Below are 22,082 nucleotides of genomic sequence, written 5' to 3' on the forward strand. Positions count from 1 at the left end.
TGTAAAGTATGGGTTCGTTCAAAAATAACTTCGAAGCAAGCATATTTTATCGCAATGATATATTAATTTATTATTTTTTCGCAACTATATTAAAAAACGTCGTTTACAACTAGTGTGAAATAGAATGTCTTTTCACACTAGTTGTAAAATGTACTATTGTATACGTAAAGCTACTCCATTCACTCGCTATTCATTTTGACGTTTATACAATGATCAACTTACGAAAACGTCATTTAACCATAAATTAATCAGTAAGTAATCAGTAATCATTTATTACTTTCATAGGTAAGTACATTAGATGTTACATTTGGATATCGGACAGCTATGAACCCTGTAAGGGCACTGCAAATTACAATTATTCATTTAACTAACTAATAATAATACTTAACATATTCTTAATCTAAATATAAATATAGAAATTTTACAGATACCTATGAGATCTTGTTATTTGTTTATTATCTGTAATTTAACTTTCAAAAAACTCTTGCAAGTTATAAAAACTATTATCTATTATAGTATTTTACAGTACATATGGGGCTACTTTATAGCACTAGTGCGAGAAGTAGCATATTATGTTACTGTGTCGAACATTTAAAGGGCCATATGTACTGTAAAACGTTGTACGATACATGTGCGAATAGGTAATTCGCAACTCGTGTCGATTTAAAACACTCCCTTCGGTCGTGTTTTAATTTATCGCCACTCGTTTCGAATTTCCTATTTTTCGCACTTGTATCGTAATGTACTATTATGCAACAGTTGTATAAGAAGGGTCAAAATTGAGAAAAAACTGTCCAAAAATTTACTTTAGTAAGTAGCAAAGTACCAGGGCCTCATGAGTTACGAGGAGGTGTCGCTGACCGGCCGGCCGCGGCCCGGGGCGGGCTGGGCGCGTAACAAGGTATGCTCGCGCGTCTTGGCTATATACTTTTGCTGTAATTTGTTTACCTAAATTAAGATTTATTTTTGTTGACTCGTAGGAAAAATATTATATGCAACGTTGTATAAGTAGGTCAAAAAATGCTCGTGGCGTATTCCTTGTAACTCACGCCACTCGCCTTTTTTGACCCTTCTTATACAACTGTTGCATAAAATACTATTATAAGTTTTTTGTTGAATATAATATATTGTCTATTTTTTCTTTTTTAATATCTATTGGAAGTTTATAGGTAATAGATGTGGTAAATAATGTTAAGGGCTTAAAAGGGTTCGGAAACGAAACTTAATATAGGGTGTCACTAATTATCTCGCCATTTAATTACTTACCTACAGGACTATAGGTTTTTATTTGTACCAGATTATGTATTTGTATAATGGGGAGCACCATTGGTGTTATAAAGTGTTATATAACATTATGAAACAATTTGAAACATCTAAAAAGTTGTAACAAATGTTATAAATTATATTAGTAATATATATTAGTGAATGTTACCAATGTGGGATGTGATGTGAATGTTACCATAAACGAAGATTAATAATTTATCTGGAAAATTTATAAAACTATATACGTATATTTGAGATTCTTAAAACAAGCCTTCTTCTTGATTTGTAATTTAATATCGTTTGCGAAACTTTTTTATTTTATGTATTTATTTACACATCCGCCTTTGGGTCACAAATTCGTACGTAAATATGTGTACTGACTTCCACTAAAATCATTAAAATAACTCCCGTTAGGATCATTATGCAATTATCGCTCGCACCCGGCACGAAGCCATCAGATAAAAATATTCACGCACCCTTCTTCCCACACTTATAGCGACAACGAGACGAATAGTGATCTTATTCGGCTCTGTCGATGTATGACACGTGAATTATTCATAGAATATTTTATCTCTTCACTCGCAAAGTCGATGTCATGTATGTTTTAGTTGAGACTCGGATCAGGCGTACGGAGGAATGAGTTTTCACTTTCAAATGTTAGTGTTTCATACGGATCGCCATTGCTGAAGCGAGAAATATTGGTTTTATTTAAGTATATTTTTTATATCGTAAAGTTTTGCTACATGAACATCGTGTTGTGTAAACACTATTTTCCCGTTCATTGCGTAAAATACAGAAGTCGGAATAAAGGTAAATGATTGATCAAAACATTTTATTGCTCTTATATTACAAGCAATACAGACCCTGCACAACAATGTAATCTTATGTAGTCTCTTTTAACCGACTTCAAGATTTCAAAGGGAGGAGGTTCTCAATTTGCTTGTTTTTGTTTGTTACTTCATAACTCCGTCATATCTGAACCGATTTTGAAAATTATTTTTTTGATTGAATTTATATAACAAATTGGTCCAGTTTTTGTCAAAACTCAGTTTTGATGATGGGATCCATGAGGAATCGAGGGAACTCTTGAAATGTAAAATGCATACATATAGTGATTTTTGTATTTTCATCAACAAATCAAGCATTTACATTTAAAAAAGTGACATTTGTTGAACTGGAACTACTGATGCTCTGAACTGCTGCTGAACTCTTCAACGACGCGTAGTTCCCGCTTGGCGATTTGACGTCTACCTTATGTTTATTAGGCAAATTAGGTTTTCAAGACAATTTTTTGTCAATGTCGAGATCTGATGGTAGAATCTATGAGGAATCGAGGGAACTCTTCAAATCTGAAAGGCATACATATAGTGATATTTGTATTTTCATCAACAAATGAAACATTTACTTTGTCCTCTTCGCTGTGTTTGTTAAGCAAATTAGAATTTCAATACATTTTTTTAAATTTCATTGTATGAAATCCAAAATCAACAATAATCTGTCTTTCACTGGTCTCCCACATTGAAGTCGGTCTCCCACATTGAAGAGTAAATCTGGGCATTCGCCTGAGCAATGAGACATTCAAACTTTCGATGGCACTGCGACTTGGTGTGTTCTGTGTTTCCCCGCACACATGTCACTGTGGTTTCATTGTCACTGGAAAAGGCCTTCACGGTCTGTGTTGCAGTAGGACCGCGGGCCGTATCACACGCCACGCCAGAATCAACGATATCCTGTGCCGAGCCTTTTATCAGTGCTGGAGCACGAGTTAGTTGCCCTCTAAGGGCAGGCAGGCAGCTCTAGCTCACAGGCCTAACCAGGGACGATGGTCAGCGGCCGGATAGCATGACCCTCGTTTCCTGGAAGCTGGGCCGGTCTTTAGTCTGGGATGACACGTGTGTGTCCACACACGTGCATCCTCCCACCTTCCAGGGACCTCAGCCAAGACTGGAGCAGCCGCCGAAGCGGCCGAGCATCTCAAACGGGACAAATATGCAACCAGTGATTCTGGTTGCGTGTTTGAGCCGTTTGGGGTGGAAACCCTCGGGACTTGGGGACGCGGAGTAGACTGTATACGAGTATTTAAGGCGCTGGCGAAGCGTCGCACTGATGTTACGGGTGACCAGGGGGCTGGTTCCTTCCTTGCCCAGCGTATTGGCATCGCCATACAGTGCGGCAATGCCACCAGCCTTCTGGTCAACCTACCATCCGGCGGTTTGTTTTTCAAAAATGTATTGTACTGTTGGTATAATGACATATTCAAATATGGCTAACTTTTCAAAAAGAACCCTGCTAGAATTAAAGGTGTGTGTGTTAATTAAATACTTGCTTTCATGTGGACCTACCATACGTTTGCCGATATTCCATATCCTGGCGTCCTATTTTAAATTTTGGATATTAATTCTCGCTTCATAGTGGCCTGAATCATGAATCTATCTTTACTAATTGTTAGCCGCGAGGATTTCTTGAATTTAGGGTAATTTGAATTCCAAGAGAACCCTTCAGATTTAAATTCCGTGTTGGTGGCTCCTGTCGTCTTCTAATGTGGTAGGGAACACTCTATGAAAAAAAAAAACCATATTATTTCTCTTGAAAAAAAAAATAGCTAAAACCCACTCGATAGTTTTATAACCTTTTTTCAATAAACTTGCAATAAACCTAAATATTAAATAAATTCTGTATAAAATGTATTAATTTATTTTTCACGCCACTTTTCGGAAATGTGGCATAAGATATAAGATCGTCTAAAACCAAGCCGGAAAGTAGGCAATAGCTGTAGCACCTAAACCACCACTGCTACAATGTTTCATTGTTATCATCATCTGTCATTGGTGATGGTAAAAGGTCTCTTTTTGGCGCAACTTTTTATTTATAGGACCAATTACTTGTTTAAAAGAAAAAGAAACGTCAAAACCATTCAGTTCACGCTTAACGCGTTTTTAGTTTTGTAGCTGTGTGTGGTTTCATAGAAAAAATGCTTCTAAGTTTAGAGTCGGTTTCAAGCAATCATCAAAAAAACGCCTCTTAAAAGTAATAAAAAAGTAAAAAAGGCGGGATCGGTAAATACTTACTGAATTGGATAGTGCAAATTGTGTTTGACAAAAAAATAATAGAAACACGTATCTACGCCATTTTAACATCTCTTAAGTGTTTGTAAATTAATTTATCCGAGTTCAGGTGCCGTTTTTGTAATTTGTACAAACCGTCTTTGACACTCTTGGAGCTTGGCATTTCGTCAATGTAACTGTTACTATCCGATTTTATTGGCTCCATGCATTTTTCAAGTGTATCCTGTACAGACCCAATATCTTCACATACCTCGTCTTTACACTTTCGAAGTGCCATAAATACCCTATTTTTCTTGACGTTTTCTTCGCAGGTATGGTTACTTGAACGAATAATATGTTTGAGGTCAGCATCTACTGTTACAGACGCTGCACATTTTTTTCTGTTAACACACCGCCACCGAGATGTCTTACCAACGGCATTCTTACCGTCCAAATTATACCTGTATCCATTTTGGATAATACATTGTTTATTCTTTTGATTTTTCGTTATAATAAAATCTGTGTCCATATTTTCACCAATATGTTTTACACAATACAGCTCATATCAGAGAAAGAGGACATAAGATAATTTTCTTTATCACGGAAATGATACACATGAAGTGGCCAGTACTCGACCGGTGAGTAGTAGGTACGTTATTAACAAAAAGTATACAGCCTCGAGTATTAAAATTAAAACAATAAAATTAAACGGATCAAATCTCTAATAAAAAAAGCTAATCGGAAAGAATAATAAATAATACTTAGGTAGCGATATAAGGTTTGCATTTTTTATTAGAACTGTTGTCAGTTCGACCTATTTATATCTCGTCATTTTTATACTTCGTAAATTTTAAGCGATTTTTTTATATCTCGACATTTTTATACTTCGGAAATTTTAAGTCCGACTTTTTTATATCTCGACATTTTTATACATTGTCAATTTTCATTTTAGACTTTTTTTATTTATTGACATTATTCAGTATTTAGACATTTTTAAACCCCGTAATTTTCCCATGCCGACATTAGTCGCCTAAATCCGATGCAGTGGGAGACATGCACAAAGTGTACATGCGAAACAATTCCGCAAAAAATGAGGAAGACGTGTCCAGCCAGATGTTTACTAATAAATTGTTTCATTTGGCCTTTCCGATTTATATTTGAGTATATATTCAATCTTAGCAATAAAAAGTATTTACAGGTTCTAACTTAAAATGTTTAAATTGTTATGCCCTTTATTTATTTTTCTTCCTATATTATATTTTTTATAACATGAATATAAAAGTAAAATACTAAAACACGTACAAAAAGAATACAAAAACATATAAACATTAAAAATTAATATCTATTTTTTTATTTCTTATCTCAGGTAAGGCATTTTATAATATGAATATAAAAATAAAATGATGTGTGATTGTCAGTCAGTTGTCGTGCGTCAGACCGTCAACATCTATGAACTAGCACGTTATTTTCTCGCGGATTAGCAAAGTAATATTTCTTGTTTTAATTTTACAAAAGTAACTAAACTCTGATGACATTCAATTTGTCACTTGTTATGGATAGAACAAAAAGGGTGACCATAAATGTCGTAAATAAAATACAACAATTTTTTTTAACTGCTTACGTCTCCTGAATCATCCGGCCATGGGCCAGAGAAGCCGGTGGTTAGGGCCGCAGAGAGGGGAACCACCGTACTATCCGCGCCTTGTCCAAGATCACCGCCTTCTGCATCTGACCCTTGATCCAACCACCTAGCGAGAGTCTCTCAAGATATTGGATGAGACTCTTCGCCATGAGACCGTCCGCTGAAACGACTATCGGGACAATGATCGTTGAATCAAAATCCTACATGGCGCTTTTCTCGTGAGCCAAGTCTATTTACTTACTGGACTTGTCCTTCTCGGCTTTTACGAGATTAACATCATGGGGGATGGTGATGATGTCGACGAGCACGGCCCGCCGTTGCCATCGATCTATTATCACATGTCAGGCTTATTGGCTACAATAAGCCTAACATATGATATATTCTCACTTCATATATTGTCACTGTGACAAAGTACAAAATGGGTAGAAAATAAAATTCTTCGACTGTACTAGAGATAGCTAGTTGATTTACCGCAAGCTCATGAGCAGGCCAGATACATTAGAGTTATAAATCAATTGATTTTAGTCGCTCGAGAATTTCATCAATTGTAATAATCGTATCAGAACTCCGTTAATTAAGGCAATAATATGTTGTAATCCTTAAGCAAATATGCCATTATTCAAGCTGAACTATAGGCATACAAAAGTTCACATGAATTCGAAGATACGTACAACGAGCATGAAACGTTGAGTTGAAATATTAAGTTATACATTATACAATAACTAGAGCACCGGGAGAATAAAGCAGCGCCCGCCAAAGTTTACTTTAACTTAGGATTCCGTATGCAAACTGAGACATATGTAGCGTAAGATTTTGATAAAATTTATGATGGATTGAAAATTCTGAATGTGGCATTAATGCGGCAACGACAGCAACGCAAAACATCAAAAAAATGTACAGTGCGGCATCGCCCTCGTCAACGCTAGAGCAGAAACGTTCGACAGTAATATAATATGCTATAATATATGATAAACAAAACGCTCTCTTGTACTTATAAACTCGAATAAAAAAGTGACTGAGCATGACACACGAAAAGTTCATATATAACCCTCTGGCGTTTATTGATATTGATGCGGCCATACATCTTCCCTACTTGGACCTTATCAATCATCCGAAGTCACTCTTAATACCTTTTGGGTGCGAAAAGGAAATATCCAACCTCTTTATATTATGTAAAACTAAAGAGCAACTACTAGTAGGAAAGTTGCTAGGAAAGATGTATTGATTGAGTAAGATGCGTAAAATCTAATACAATTTGACAGGTAAACGATATGGCGCTGTATATCTCCATACATTTTGCGGTAACTCTGATTGCCAAAAGTTGACGTTTGACAATTCAGTGACCGCAAAACATCTGTTTTGGATATCAAATTATGGGACTCGTTTTTTTCTCAGAATTTACCTCTCTATTACAATCAATTCTCTTTGGGCCTTAACGCATGTCATCAAAAATATTATTCACCTCAGCAGCTCGAACAAGCCTACTTTCGTCACTCCAGGGAGTGAGACAAAGTAGCTTTTTAATTTAGTGAAGGCCACACACACACAGGAATAAAAACTTTACATGAAGTTGATTTTTTTTTATGTGTCACACGAAAGCAAAGTTATTAACCATCTCGTGTTTTTGAGTCCCTCGCAAGAAAAACTAACTTTCCTCTCTTGTTGCACAAATATAGTTATTTGTAAAATTTGTGTAAATTTGAACTTTAATAGCGAAAAATAGAGTTGAATTGATATTATAGCTGCCATATATGTGGTAAAGGGTTAAGACTATCCGTGATCAGAAAAGCAACAAGCCGGCAGGGCAGAGTAGTTATTATGTAAGTAAATAATATCACACGAGACCTAAAAGATTTCCCTGCTAGTGTAAGGTGAACACATAAAACAAAACCGCGAATCGATGTACAGTTTAGCCATTTGGCACACGCATACGAGAGGTCAGACCAAATTTATCCCGCAGTTCCTAAAAAAATTCCCTTTTGCGGAGTCATTCTTTTTTTTTGTATGGAAAAAAAATATTCAGAAACCTATCGTGTGTGGTATCGTATGAAAGAGCTTTCTGGGGTGATTCTATAAATATACCACATTGGTAAATTTCCGCCATTTTTTTTTAATTAAAACAAAAAGAGTTTTCAAAAAACAAACTGAGTTTGGGCTCCTCCAGATACGATATGGCTGATCAGTTTCTTGTACAATATACCAGAAATGACTGAAATGAATGAAGTACATAGTAAATTTAATACAAATCGTATGTGATAGCAATTGATAGTTTAGGGATTAACAAAACAGATAGGACTGCTTGTAAATCACTAAGAACCACTTTTGGTACGACCCAGCTCTAACACTGACATTGTTAGTTGAAGGTGCTAAATGCTAGATTAATGATTTACCTGCAGCTAGCTTTACTTGTAAAGAAGAGATAAATAAATTGTGTGTCACAAAACTAACATTTTGTTTAATATCCTTTAATAGCCCTGATCAGTAGATGGATATATTGGTAGCACCTGTTTGGAGTTCTGAAACGTTGTTGTGCTTTTGTCAGAGTTGAATTTTTCAAGGTAATTTTAGTTAAATTTAGTAACATTATTGTTCGCGGCTTTCCTCGAGGATTTCCCAATGCCGGGCGTAGAATACTAGCGTGACTCTCTTTACCAAATTATCTAAAGTTGTTACAGGATATAAATTAAATGTTGTTTCTTTATTTGTGAAATACCATTTAATTTAGGTATTTCAATTGCGAGTAATATTTTTATTATGCTACATTTATTGTGATTATGTTTTACCTCCTTTTGCATGACTGTATTTAATGTATGAGACAATTTTCAACTATTTATATTAAAGTGGAGTTCAACAGAAACGACAAATAATGTACACAAATATATGACAGATTTTGTCAGCATTTGACGTATAACCTAATGTTAATATTATGATTAACATATATTTGAAATATTAAATTAATAGTAGTAGTAATTGATATAAATAAAAGGTTGAAGTATATAAACTGTTGATAAAATCGTAGTTGTCCACGAAAAGTGCGAGATTACTAAGAAATGAAGGTAAATTGGTATGTTTACATATGTTGTCTTTTATTTTCCTTTAATGATTTACTTTATTAGTATATTACATGCACTTAAGCATCCATGTTGCCGCAATATGCGGCAAGGAAGGAAACGCAAAATGGGAACTGCAAGTGACAGAGTGCCGCTTCCTACAAAATGGCTACCAGTAGCAGAATGCTCAGAATTCGCGAACAAAAATATACCAGGTAATATGCATGTTACTATTATAATAAAAATATTACATGAAATGCATAGAAATATATGTCACAGTCGACAGTGATCCTGCCTCCGAATCTCCACGGTTTACGGTGTTCGAATCCGGGTTGTGGTGTGCACTATACATTACACACACCTTCACATAATCTGTCTATATATATTCCGTAGGTTAAGGATCATATATCATTATTAAACTATACTTCCAACCAACAAGTTGTCTCAATTGACGCCACTCCTCACAGGGTAAGATAAGAGCATTAACTTATTCGTGTTTACCATATATATTTATTCCTGAGCCTGAGTTATGAATTGGCTTCTGCCCGTGATTTTTCTGCGTATTGTAATGATTTTTTGAGACAAAAACAAACCGTTCTTTCTCGGGACTAAAACTCAATCTTTGTATGAAGATAATATGAGTCCAGGGGAACCGATTGTAATATTGATACTGTCCAACAACTAATTGAAATTGACAAAAAAATCCTTCGTCTTTCTTGCCAGGCATTTTTGGTGCTAACAGACAGTACTAAAAATAATTAAAAAGTTTTTGCTATACCTTAAATCTTCCCATAGCGCTAACTACTGAACCACTTACCGCAAAATTCGAGACCCACATGACGGACAGGAACGCTCCTCCTGAAGTACCTTATGACGAGGTAATAGATATTATACTTACCTGAGATGCACTTGGCCTTGGCCCGTGCATAGCAGTACTCCGGTAAAAGCCGAGAAAATATAAAACGAGATAACAATAATAATAATAATATTCTCTTTTGTGCACAACGAAAACATGATTAAATATTATATATTATCGCTGACTGTACTTTTTTACCACAGAAAATTAATACTCATCGCGACAATTCTAAAAACTCCTAACAAATTAGGTTGCGTTGTTTCGTCATATAATTCTTATGGCCACCTCTCCATCATTAGATCAGTTCGATGGTAACAGAACATTCCATTGTCGCCCGACTTACATATTATATATTATACAGGCTGATTTTTGGGTCGTGATCCAGAACCACTTTTTCTGACTTTGTAAATGATCCACATTATGATATGGTAGTATTTGATTAAAAGATAATTAGTTTAATATTTCTTATTTTTCAAGTAAAATTAATCTTATACTAAGTGATCATGGTCACCCTATGACTTTTGACATACGCTGTATGGAAAGCGACAAGACGTCACGTTGAGTAGGGTGACGAAATTGTACGCAAGAATGTTTTTTTTCTACTTGTCATCTGAAAAATAATCATCATTATTGGTGATAATAAATAATTAGCAACATCTTTAGGCTCATCTTTGTATTCTTTATGATGTCTTGTTCTCTTGCTCCACGACCCCGAAATCACCCTGTATATGCAATTTTCAGCTCAATCGGAAATCGGGAAGTAGGTCAAATTTAGCTTCCAAGATTTGATCCACACTAACTAATTAACGTACACACTTACCAAAGTAAATTAAATAAAAGCTTGTAAAAACAAACCGTACAAGAACTGATTTCATATATTTTTGAATAAAATTAATAACAGCTAAATTAAAGTTTGTAATAAAAGTCAGTTAAATTAAAGCTTGTTATAAAAACGCTTCCATACAAACATCCCTTTGAATTATTATGTTCTTTTCTTATCTACCTCAACTCTCCAGTTTCATAAACAAATTTTATGAAATATATTGCCCTCCCCAGTCAATAATGTGCAACGAAATTTTGCAAGTAAGTATACGGGCAAAATCCTTTTTGTCCGAGGTGAACAGGAAACGGTTTAAAACGTCTTATTGTGTCTTACGGCGAGTTTCCTTATCTCCAAGCAAACTTAAATTTATGTTTTCCTAGGGGCTTTGAAAATACTACGTGAAAACTCGAAATTTCGTGTAAAACTTTCAAAGCAAGCAGCAACATCATTATAACATGTTTATTGTTTAATATGAAATATTGAAAAACCGTTCTTAATAAGTTGTCTGAATGGAATAGAATAGCTGCCGAAACGCCTGTCAAAGCAGAGGCGTTTTTTTTTACTGCAAGAATGTTTTAAGTTTCCAAAGGCAACATTCGATATTGTTTTCATATAATTTTAATATACTATAATAAGTACACAAATAATCGTAAATAACGATACGGTAATAATAGTATAATATTTTATGTTTACAATTGTTTCTGTCTTATAGAACATGCATAAAAAAACATTTACAGTACATATGGGGCTACTTTATAGCACTAGTGCGAGAAGTAGCATATTACGTTACTGTGTCGAACATTTAAAGGGCCATATGTACTGTAAAACGTTGTACGATACATGTGCGAATAGGTAATTCGCAACTCGTGTCGATTTAAAACACTCCCTTCGGTCGTGTTTTAATTTATCGCCACTCGTTTCGAATTTCCTATTTTTCGCACTTGTATCGTAATGTACTATTTTATTTTTTTATTTTTTCGCAACTGTATTAAAAAACATCGTTCAATACACGTGCGGAAATGTCATTCTTCACTCGCCCAGAGTTGGCAAGATATCTCAGTACTCGTGAAGTAATGACATCCTTTCCGCACTAGCATCGAAAGGTACTTTCTATTTTATATCACTGTATTTATTCAGAAACTTTAGGTATATAGGTGCGCTCCAAAGCTAGGGTGACGGCACCAGTAATGGACACGGCACCAATTATGGACATTTTTTTCGTTGATCGAATTTATTAAGCAAGTGTCCCGACATTTTTCAACTGGCAACACTAAAGCATAACCAATAGACGTTTGAGCTGTCATTTTGACACACGTCACCAAAATCGGCCATTTTGTTCTTAGATGGCTGCGAAGTCAAAATTCGTTACGCGCGGTGGTAATAAAAATCCGTTTTTATTATTGAAATCGTTAAGGAGGTGAGTACATATTTTTGCATGGTGTTATCTTGTGTTGTGTTGTAATGAGATTTGATGTTATTTTTACTGAATAATACTATATAGCAAGTAATTTGAGCTAAATTGAATATGTCCAATCACAGCAATAACTTTTTTGTGGGGTTTGTTCATTACTGGATTCGATATTTTAGGTAATTCAGTAATGGACAAGTGTCCATGCTTAAGTTTTTTTTTACTTTTTTAGTTTATTGTATTAAATTATTTAATTCGTTGCACTAAACATTTGGGTTGAGTTGATTTTGTGACTGCTCTTTATTTTCCAATAATGGACGATGTCCATAACTGGGTATTTTTAGTTGTTCATAATTGGGTTCTTTGTTTCTTCTTAGATGGCACCGAAGAAAAATTATACCCGAAAGCGCATTTTTTTTGTCACCAAAAGCAGGCCGAGTTCTTTGTAAACAAGCAGAAAAACATCTGTACCAATTCTGCGGCGATGAAAAAGACAACCTAACTGTTTTACTCACTGCCAGTGCCACCGGTCAACTAGCACCACCAATGATAGTCTTCAAGTATGAAAGACTGCCAGCGCACGTAACAGCCACTGTTCCTGAACATTGGGCCTAACAAGATATTAAGCTTTTTGATAGTTTTTTTAATATTTTATATTGTGCTTTATGATTATTATATTGCTAAGATTCTAATTTCTTGCCTGATAGATCTCAGTTGATTAGTGTGTTACCAATTCTAAGCTGCAGCTGCTGGCAAAGAGGCAAAGCCTCAATAAATGTTTAAAAATTACTGAAAACCAGATGGTTGATTGAAAGTCTGATAGTATAACTTGGAAATCTAAGACTGATCATGTTGAAAGTTCAAATAGCGTTACCTAATAATAAAAGTTGATTTGTGACATCATTTGTTTCATTTATGTGTTCAATACAAAAGTGTCCAATAATGGATGTTCATAATTGGGTCCATGTCCATGACTGGGTGTCCATTACTGAATTTTTGATGTCCATCAATGGTGATTTCGTAAATTTCAATTTATATATTTTTTATTAATTATATATTAAACATACAGGATTTTCGGTTTTGTTTCAATATTCCTCATGTATTTGAGTGCCGAAAAAAAAATCACCATTTTTGTATCGTCAAAAAACATCCCATTTTTAAACGAAATTCTAATTTAGTGCGCTTAACATGTCCATGATTGGTGCCTTCACTCTACATAATGCGAAAAATACAACGATAGGAATGCTTTTTTTTTTAATTAAAGTATTGTTCCCAGAAACATTATAGCAGTCGAACAAGAAACATAAAACCGCGTGGGGCCTACATAAATAAGACAAAATTCCCCTACTGGGCATTAGACGGTGAAAAATGTCCAGGCGTCGAATCATAAAGCCAGCGCAGATTAATACACAGCCAAACAATACCAATAGTGCCTGAGTTGGGATTTAGGAATCAGTAGGATGAAGGTGTAGCTAAAGTGGCATTTTCTAATAGTTTTTTTATTAGGTGCATAAATAAAGTTTTTTCTTCTATAACTTTTGAACCAAAGTCCAAAAAAAATAATAATATCGGGATTAGCCGAAGAATATGGTACTTACTAAAAAAAAGCGGCCAAGTGCGAGTCGGACTCGCCCATGAAGGGTTCCGTACCATTTATGACGTATTAAAAAAAACTACTTACTAGATCTGGTTCAAACCAATTTTCGTTGGAAGTTTGCATGGTAATGTATATCATATATTTTTTTTAGATTTTTCATTCTGTTATTTTAGAAGTTACAGGGGGGGGGGGGGGACACACATTTTTTCATTTTGGAAGTGTCTCTCGCGCAAACTATTCAGTTTAGAAAAAAATGATATTAGAAACCTAAATATAATTTTTGAAGACCTATCCCTAGATACCCCACACGTATGGGTTTGATGAAAAAAATTTTTTTTTTTTTAATTTTTATGACGTATTAAAAAAAACTACTTACTAGATCTCGTTCGAACCAATTTTCGGTGGAAATTTGCATGGCAATGTATATCATATATTTTTTTTAGATTTTTCATTCTGTTATTTTAGAAGTTACGGGGGGGGGGGGGACACACACTTTTTACCACTTTGGAAGTGTCTCTCGCGCAAACTATTCAGTTTAGAAAAAAATGATATTAGCAACCTCAATATCATTTTTAAAGACCTATCCATAGATACCCCACACGTATGGGTTTGATGAAAAAAGTTTTTTTGAGTTTCAGTTCTAAGTATGGGGAACCCCCAAAATTTATTGTTTTTTTTCTATTTTTGTGTAAACATCATAATGCGGTTTATAGAATACATCTACTTACCAAGTTTGAACAGTATAGCTTTTATAGTTTCGGAAAAAAGTGGCTGTGACAGAATCGGACAGACAGACGGACATGACGAATCTATAAGGGTTCCGTTTTTTGCCATTTGGCTACGGAACCCTAAAAAGATACTTTAAATATTATTGGTTGAACCATTTTTGAGTTTTCTTTAAAAAAACCCTAAATATAAGGTCGTAACTGCAGCGTAAACACGCACTTTAGCGCGACATGCAGTTATCTAGAGCATCGATAGAGCTTAAGTCCCATATTTTTAAAATAAATACCTTCTTATTTAAAAGAAAATTGTTAACCACACAGTATCACAAATGCTGCTCGAAGACTCGCTAGATGCTCCGTGGAAGTAAAAATGACACTATTCAAAGCATATAGCCTGTCTTTTTACTCTAGCGGTCTTTGGGTTTGATCTACGAAACGAGCCTACAACGCCCTTCGCATTCAATACAACAACGCTTTTAGAATGCTGTTGAGACTTGCCAAAATTGTGCAGTGTATAAGGAAGGTTCGCCCAAGCGCACACGGATGATTTTCACGCGATAATGCGTAAAAAAATCACGTCGCTAATGGGTCGCGTAAGGGAAAGTCGAAACAGCATTCTGAAGGCGATTGCGGACAGATTTAGCTGCCCCATAATTGGAATTAGATTGGCAGGTCAGATCTACTTTGACCTGTGTCAAGTAGGCCTGTGCCCCTAGTGTAAATTTATTCGATAGGGAAACGTGACGTACGCGTTTGCATTAAGTCTCAATCTGTATGGGATTTTGAGCTTCCGAAACGTCCCACTTGGCGCGCTGTTTCTAAATCACATACAAAATGAAACTTAAGGCAAACGCGTACGTCACGTTTCGCTATCGAATCAATTTACACTAGGGGCTCTGATTGGCATAACCTTTGTAAATAATATAGCTTTTAAGTTAATTTTACTAACCATATATGGACTTCTAGGTCTGAAATAAAGATATATTTAATTTAATTGCCTGACTGATGATTACCTTTCTTTTTTTCAAAATTATACTTTTTTTTAGCTTTATATTGTTAATACACGTTAACACTCTTCAATAAAAAAACAATTTTTCACGTCAGCAGCTGGAACAAGGGTAATTTGCTGCTTAAAAACAGTGAGCAAAATCGCATTTTGCTCACTGAGTGAGACAAAATAACATTCAAGTGACCTTCATATTCGAATGTCATTTCAACGTGCGGGGCCTAATACAAGTTCGAAGTATTTGGATTCTATTGTCTTTGTCCCTTTCACGTCATTAGCAAAAAGAAAGAGACAAAAAAAGTGCATACGTAATTCAACGATATATTGACAGTTTATAATAGACCCCCGAAATAAGTCAGACCGCATCGTTCCAAAACACCCTACGAGTCTTCATTCGTAATAATTAATTAATGAAATAAAAGTTTAAAATTAAAAAAAATACCATATTTTACGTATTTTATTATACAATCAAAACAATGTACTTATACAAATTTACGCAATTGTTACGCAGTAAATAATTCCACTTAACGACTTTTAACGATCTCTACTATAGTTGACAAATAGTAGTATCCGCAATTCGGACCGAATCTTAAAAAAATTTTTTAACAAAAAAAAGTTGACGATTGAGCTGTCAGTTGATATTCGTTAATTCATTATTTTCGTATCATTTTATTGAAATTTCTTTCGTTTTGTTTTATTGCGGTAATTAAAGTTAATTGTTAGAATACCTTCCGAAAACATGAGTGAAATAGTGATGAAGACGGATTACATTTTTTCAGGTTGTATTTTTTGATGGCTGACTGACGTGAAAAATTTTGTGTACTACACGAGATCAAAGTTATTTACATCTCGTGCGCTTTTGAGTCCCTTACTACGCTCAAGATTCTAAATTAGATTCACTTGCTATGCTCGTGAATCTATTATAGAATCTTTCGCTTGCACGGGACTCAAAACAAGCACTCGAAGAAATATCAAACTTTGCTCTCTTGTTGTACAAATAACTACTGTTTATATATCTCAAAAGCATAACTAAAGCGGAATTGAAGACGTGAGTGGATGAACGTGCTATGTTACAAAAACATTATGTTGAGTAAATCGCAGTTAAAGATTAATCAGCTGTAAAAAAAAAATAACTATGGATAAGCCGATGTTAGTCTAACATCCGACCTTCAATTCGGAGGTTGCGGGTTCAAACTCTGGGCCGAACCAATGGGTTTTTCGGAACTTATGTACGGAATATACTTTGATATTTACGACTAGACCACGAAGAAATTCAAAGATGTATGTGAAGAACACTACCCGCATTGGGCAAATGGGTAAATACGGGTATTTATCGGTAGCTTTGAGTTAAATACCGAGTAAATACTGAGTATCACCCCTACCCATCTCTACATGAAACCAATAAAATACTTTTAATTTATTTTTTTAAATTAAAAAAAAAAACTTCAAACTTCAAAAATTTATTGTAAGTACTTACACAAATATGTTTACAGGGGTGTTAAGATTAATCTAATTAAACACAATTGACGAAATGTAGGTACCTTGGCTATGAAATAAACTAATCAGGTTACTCTGGCTCCTACACTAGGTCCAGCCTGTCTCTTAGGTAACCCAGACTCAAATGAATTTATACAATTGAATTAAAGCCTATAAGAACTATAAGAAGAGGAAATACTAAAATATTATAATTTTACATTTTTACAATTAGGTACATTAATAAACAAGCAATTTAAAACTTTATAAAAACTAAATGAAACTAATTTAAATTTATATTTATAGAACCGTCTTTTCCCCGAAGGGTAAAAAACGGATATTTAGGTTCCTGCTGAAGCTTGAACCACATATAAGATAACACCCTTGTAACTCAGCCCTAATCGAGTGAATTTCTCAACAAGCAGCGCCATCTATCGCGCCCCTCGAATACCAATGTCGTCCGGTTGCCAGAGCTCGGCTGCTTTCCCCTCAGTACCTTAAGCCGGCAAGGCCCTTGTGGTGTAGTTCAAGCTTCGGCAGGAACCTAAATATCCGTTTTTTACCCTTCGGGAGAAAAACGGTTCTATTTAGGTATCCGTGCCTCCTGCTTGAACCACATATGAGACGTGTTTAAACCTCTGCCGGCGCTGGCTCGGGCGTACTGTGACTGATAATGATAATCATTATGCAAAAATCACATAATAAAAACAGGGGTTAGAAAAGTATTTCGTATTGATATAGTAAAGGTCAAAGGTCATCAAACCTTGATAACAGTTCCTCATTTGTAATAATCGATAGATGAGACAGTTGTTAGCCCTGACTGACAACGTAACCAGAATTAACTATAACGACTGTTTAGCCATGCATCACAATATTATTATTTTTTGATATAAAATGAAACTGTTTGACTATTAGTGAATAAACTTTCACTAAAATGATTATCGACGACAAACCACGATCTAGACTCCCGCTACCATATAAATGGTAGGCCATGAAGCGACGTTTTAGTCTAACCAGACATTGCCTAGACTTTGCATATCATTTCAGAGGGCGATACCACAGGATGCCGTAAATCGTCGCGAAGCTGGTCATCTTACAGGGCAACGCATGTCGTCTCGTCTATTGGCTATGGGCACCGAGCGGAATGTTACGAAAATAATCTTCATGATTTGTAATTTCTCGATATTTTTTAAACTTGTTTTGTAGACGTGTTGCTCGGCTGAGTTACAAAAGCGTACTGAGGAGAAAGCAGCTGAGCGCTGGTAACCGGGCGACATTGGTATTCGAGTGGCGCGATAGATGGTGCTGCTAGTTGAGAAATTCACTCGATTAGGGCTGAGTTACAAGGGTGTTATCTCATATGTGGTTCAACCGGGAGGCATGGATACCTAAATATTTAAATTTATCTAACTTATTGTTATCTAGAAGAAAATGAATTCTATAAATAAGATTTTTACCGTCACAAAAAAAAAATTACATGAATGAAGCTACTATTTCAAACCTTAATATGCATGAATCAACTTTACTTTTTTTGACAGTAAATTTAGAAAATTAACTATGGGATAGATAAACGAAGCAAAAATATAACGCAAGATTTTTATGATATTTGATTATTTCATTACTTAAGACGAAAACGAAGAAAGTAGTGGCCTTCAGTTGTTAAGTACAGCAGATTATGTATGGTGTTACCGATTGCCTACCTTACTTCTGTCTTCCTTATATTGGTAGTGTTAAAATATTGAAATGCGACACAAAATATGTTTTTCCTACTCCTCTACTGTTATCTGTTATTTAAACCATTCATTAACACGAATATAAGAACATACATAAAAGGTTTCAAGAAAAGTCTAAGTAATTGTCTATTTCTCATAACAGCAATTATGCTTTAAAATCGCTATAACGTTACTGTGATTAATCCATAATGGCTACCAACCTAAAAAAATAAATCAAACGTACAGTTTCAAACTAAGTGCATTGCTGCCAACTTACAACATATTCATTTGGTTGCATAGTAGAAACAATTGCTTCATAAGTCATAAACACGCATGTGACACCCGTAATATAGCAACACCCATAGACTACGAAGACCGCTTAGCGTTTCTTGTTAGTCTCCATAGGCTACTGTGGCCAAAATCGAGAAGAAAACCGTCCAAAAATTTAATTTAGCAAAGAGCAAAGTCCCTCGTGAGTTACGAGAAAGTGTCGCTGACCGGCCGGAGCGGGGCGGGCCGGGCGCGTAAAAAGGTATGCTCGTGTATCTTTGCTATATACTTTTGCTTTGTTTACCTAAATTAAGATTTATGCTTCATGACTCGTAGGAAAAGTATTGTATAAGTAGGTCAAAAAATGCTCGTGGCGTATTCAACTCACACCACTCGCCTTTTTTTACCCTTCTTATACAACTGTTTTCTTATGCATTACCTACTCTTAACTTTGTTATCTCTCAGTCAATTTTCAGAATTACTTGACAATCTGTGAAGTATTTGGAATTATCCAAAGATACCTCATCGATAGGTTACAAAAATAAGTGTCGGTAACTGAAATTATTGGTAAGTGGTAATGCTAAGATATAACTTCCTTTATGTGATATAAAGCATCCCATCTTAAAGACTTATCTGTTCCTTCCTTAGTGTTTCTGCCCGTGTTACTTACTGGTTATCACTTTTAGCAAGAATTATACACCATGTTTTTTTTTAAGTTACTTTCAAGGGTGTATCCCTGAGCTTAAATTAAGTAACTTTCTCAAAGACACCGGTATTCTAATTAACTCCATTTCGGAGATAATCAATAAGTTTTTTTTTTCTTATAAGGCCCTTACGAGCGTGTACACTTGCCTCAGGGCCTGTTTACATATTGATTAGTGCTTAGTACGAGTTCTTACATTTACGTAAACGTAAGTACTATCTCGGACGATCGATGTTCAAAATGTCATTGATATGTCACAGTTTTCAAATGTTTGGTTGCGTTAAATGTAATACCCGTGTTACAACAACGCTATATGCAGCATTTTATTACTTTTTATAATAAAAAAAAATATTTTTTAAATTACCTATGCTAGTTAGTTTAGGTAATAGTAGTATGTATATAAAGTATTGTCTTACTGTTGTAGACTTAAATTTTAAAGGTATTTTTTCTATTCCTATTTAGTTATTTTGCATCTCCTAATTCGTTAAATTCAGAGTTTCATTTCTCCACTAGGTTGTCTGGAAGAGATCGCTCTGCAGTGATAAGGCAGCCTGTTGTTTATCTCTATCTTCATGTATAATTATATGTGTTTCCATGTACATTTATTCTGAGGTTGTGCAATAAAAAAGATCTGTATTGTATTGTATTTTATTGTATAAAGCATTTTTTACGTCATCGGCACCATAATTAATTATGTACGGGGTCTACTTATTATAAATTTTTAAGTATAGGAAGAAATAATTGTAATAAATAAGACAAAAAATGTACTGTAAGGTATTTACCTTTTTTATTTAAACATTCACCTAAATATGCTTAAATAACTTTAAAAGTGAAACATCCAACACATTAAGTCTTGTCTATTATTTTTTCCACTTATATCCAGATTAACGTCTCGGTTCCCGCCTACCAAGCATTTGTCATCTTAATAGCACTGCGAAACAGTCGGCCGTAATAAAATTATACTAGAAAACATCGGGGGAATTAAATTCACCAGTCTTCTCCTTTTAGTTTATGTAAACCGTCGGAGATGAAAAAGTATCTTTGAAAATTCTTACCAATTTTATTCAGAAAAATATATGAAATCAGTTCTTGTACGGTTTGTTTTTACAAGCTTTTATTTAACTTGCCCTGTTAGTAAGTATGTAAGTACGTTAGTTAGTTAGTGTAGGTCAAATCTTGGAAACTAAATTTGAGCCACTTCCCGGTTTCCGATTGAGCTGAAGGTTTGCATACATATGTACCCAAGTCAGGTGACAATGCAATATTATGGTACCATCGAGCTGATCTGATGATGGAGACTACTACTCAAGCTTTGTAAGCTGAAATACTGCTACTTTCCTCAACCTTCTCTATTGAAACCTTTAAGAAAGTAATACTGAAATTTAGTTAAAAAGGGTCTAGGCTATAGGGGATGAAGTATAAAATAAACAAGGTATTAAATGATAATAAATTTGATTTATTGCATTAAAATTGATTGAGTTTGATTCAATAATTTATGAGCTCTATATCCAATGAAGTCTGATTAGGACCCATTCGGATATACCGCCTTGATTGCTAGGGCCAAATACCTAAGTCAAGAAAACAAGACGGAACAAAAACCTGACTGCCCAATTTAACCTGTACACAAACATAATAAAATATGTCACAGATAAAGACAAATAAAATTAAAACCTTATTTAAATATAAGTAAGGTATGGCGTGATCATCTAGTGGTAAATATAGACCAACATTATGATAAGTAACAACCCAAGCTCTCTGAGGTGTGAGACATGTTACATGATAAAATAAAATCTGAAATATGTCCAATAAGCACAAAACATATCCATTCCTAAAGAAAGACGAATTTAAAGCATGTCAATAAAATGAAACACTATTTTAATAAAATGGACCAATAAGTTAATGTAAAATAAAATAACGTGCCTTGGGAATTCAACTAATAGTGAACGGTATATAAATACTGTCCTTCGGGAATCCAACTAGTGAACGGTATAGAAATACTGTCCCTCGGGAATTTAACTAGTAAACGATATAGAGATACTGTCCCTACCTGATAACATGTAAAACATGTCAATAAAATGAAACACTTTTTTAGGTACATTGAACCGATAAGAAATTGGAAAAATAAGCCGAGCCGCAAATCCCTATGTGAAATGTTTCCATAGGTAAGTATGTCACTTGGACGCACCGTCTGCTCTGCAGTACCTTAGGCACGTCGCCTAATGGAATATTTCACGTAATGACTCCTCTACACGATGGCCCAGCGTAGGCCAGTCCTAGAGACGTATTTATGCGTTAGAGGGAGCAAGTGATATTGCTATCTCATTTCACCGCATAGCTGCATCCCTTAGACTGGCCTACGCTGGGCCATCGTGTAGAGCCGCCCTAATGGTTCAGGCTATCGAGTACTGAAACCGGGATAATAAATAGTAAATAAATGACATGAGTGACCAAGAACGACAATATACAAGACAATGATATAAGCGTTGCCGTTCACGAAGTTCACTATCGTT

This window comes from Cydia pomonella, chromosome 4, assembly GCF_033807575.1.
Source record: "Cydia pomonella isolate Wapato2018A chromosome 4, ilCydPomo1, whole genome shotgun sequence".
Classification (NCBI taxonomy): Eukaryota; Metazoa; Arthropoda; class Insecta; order Lepidoptera; family Tortricidae; genus Cydia; species Cydia pomonella.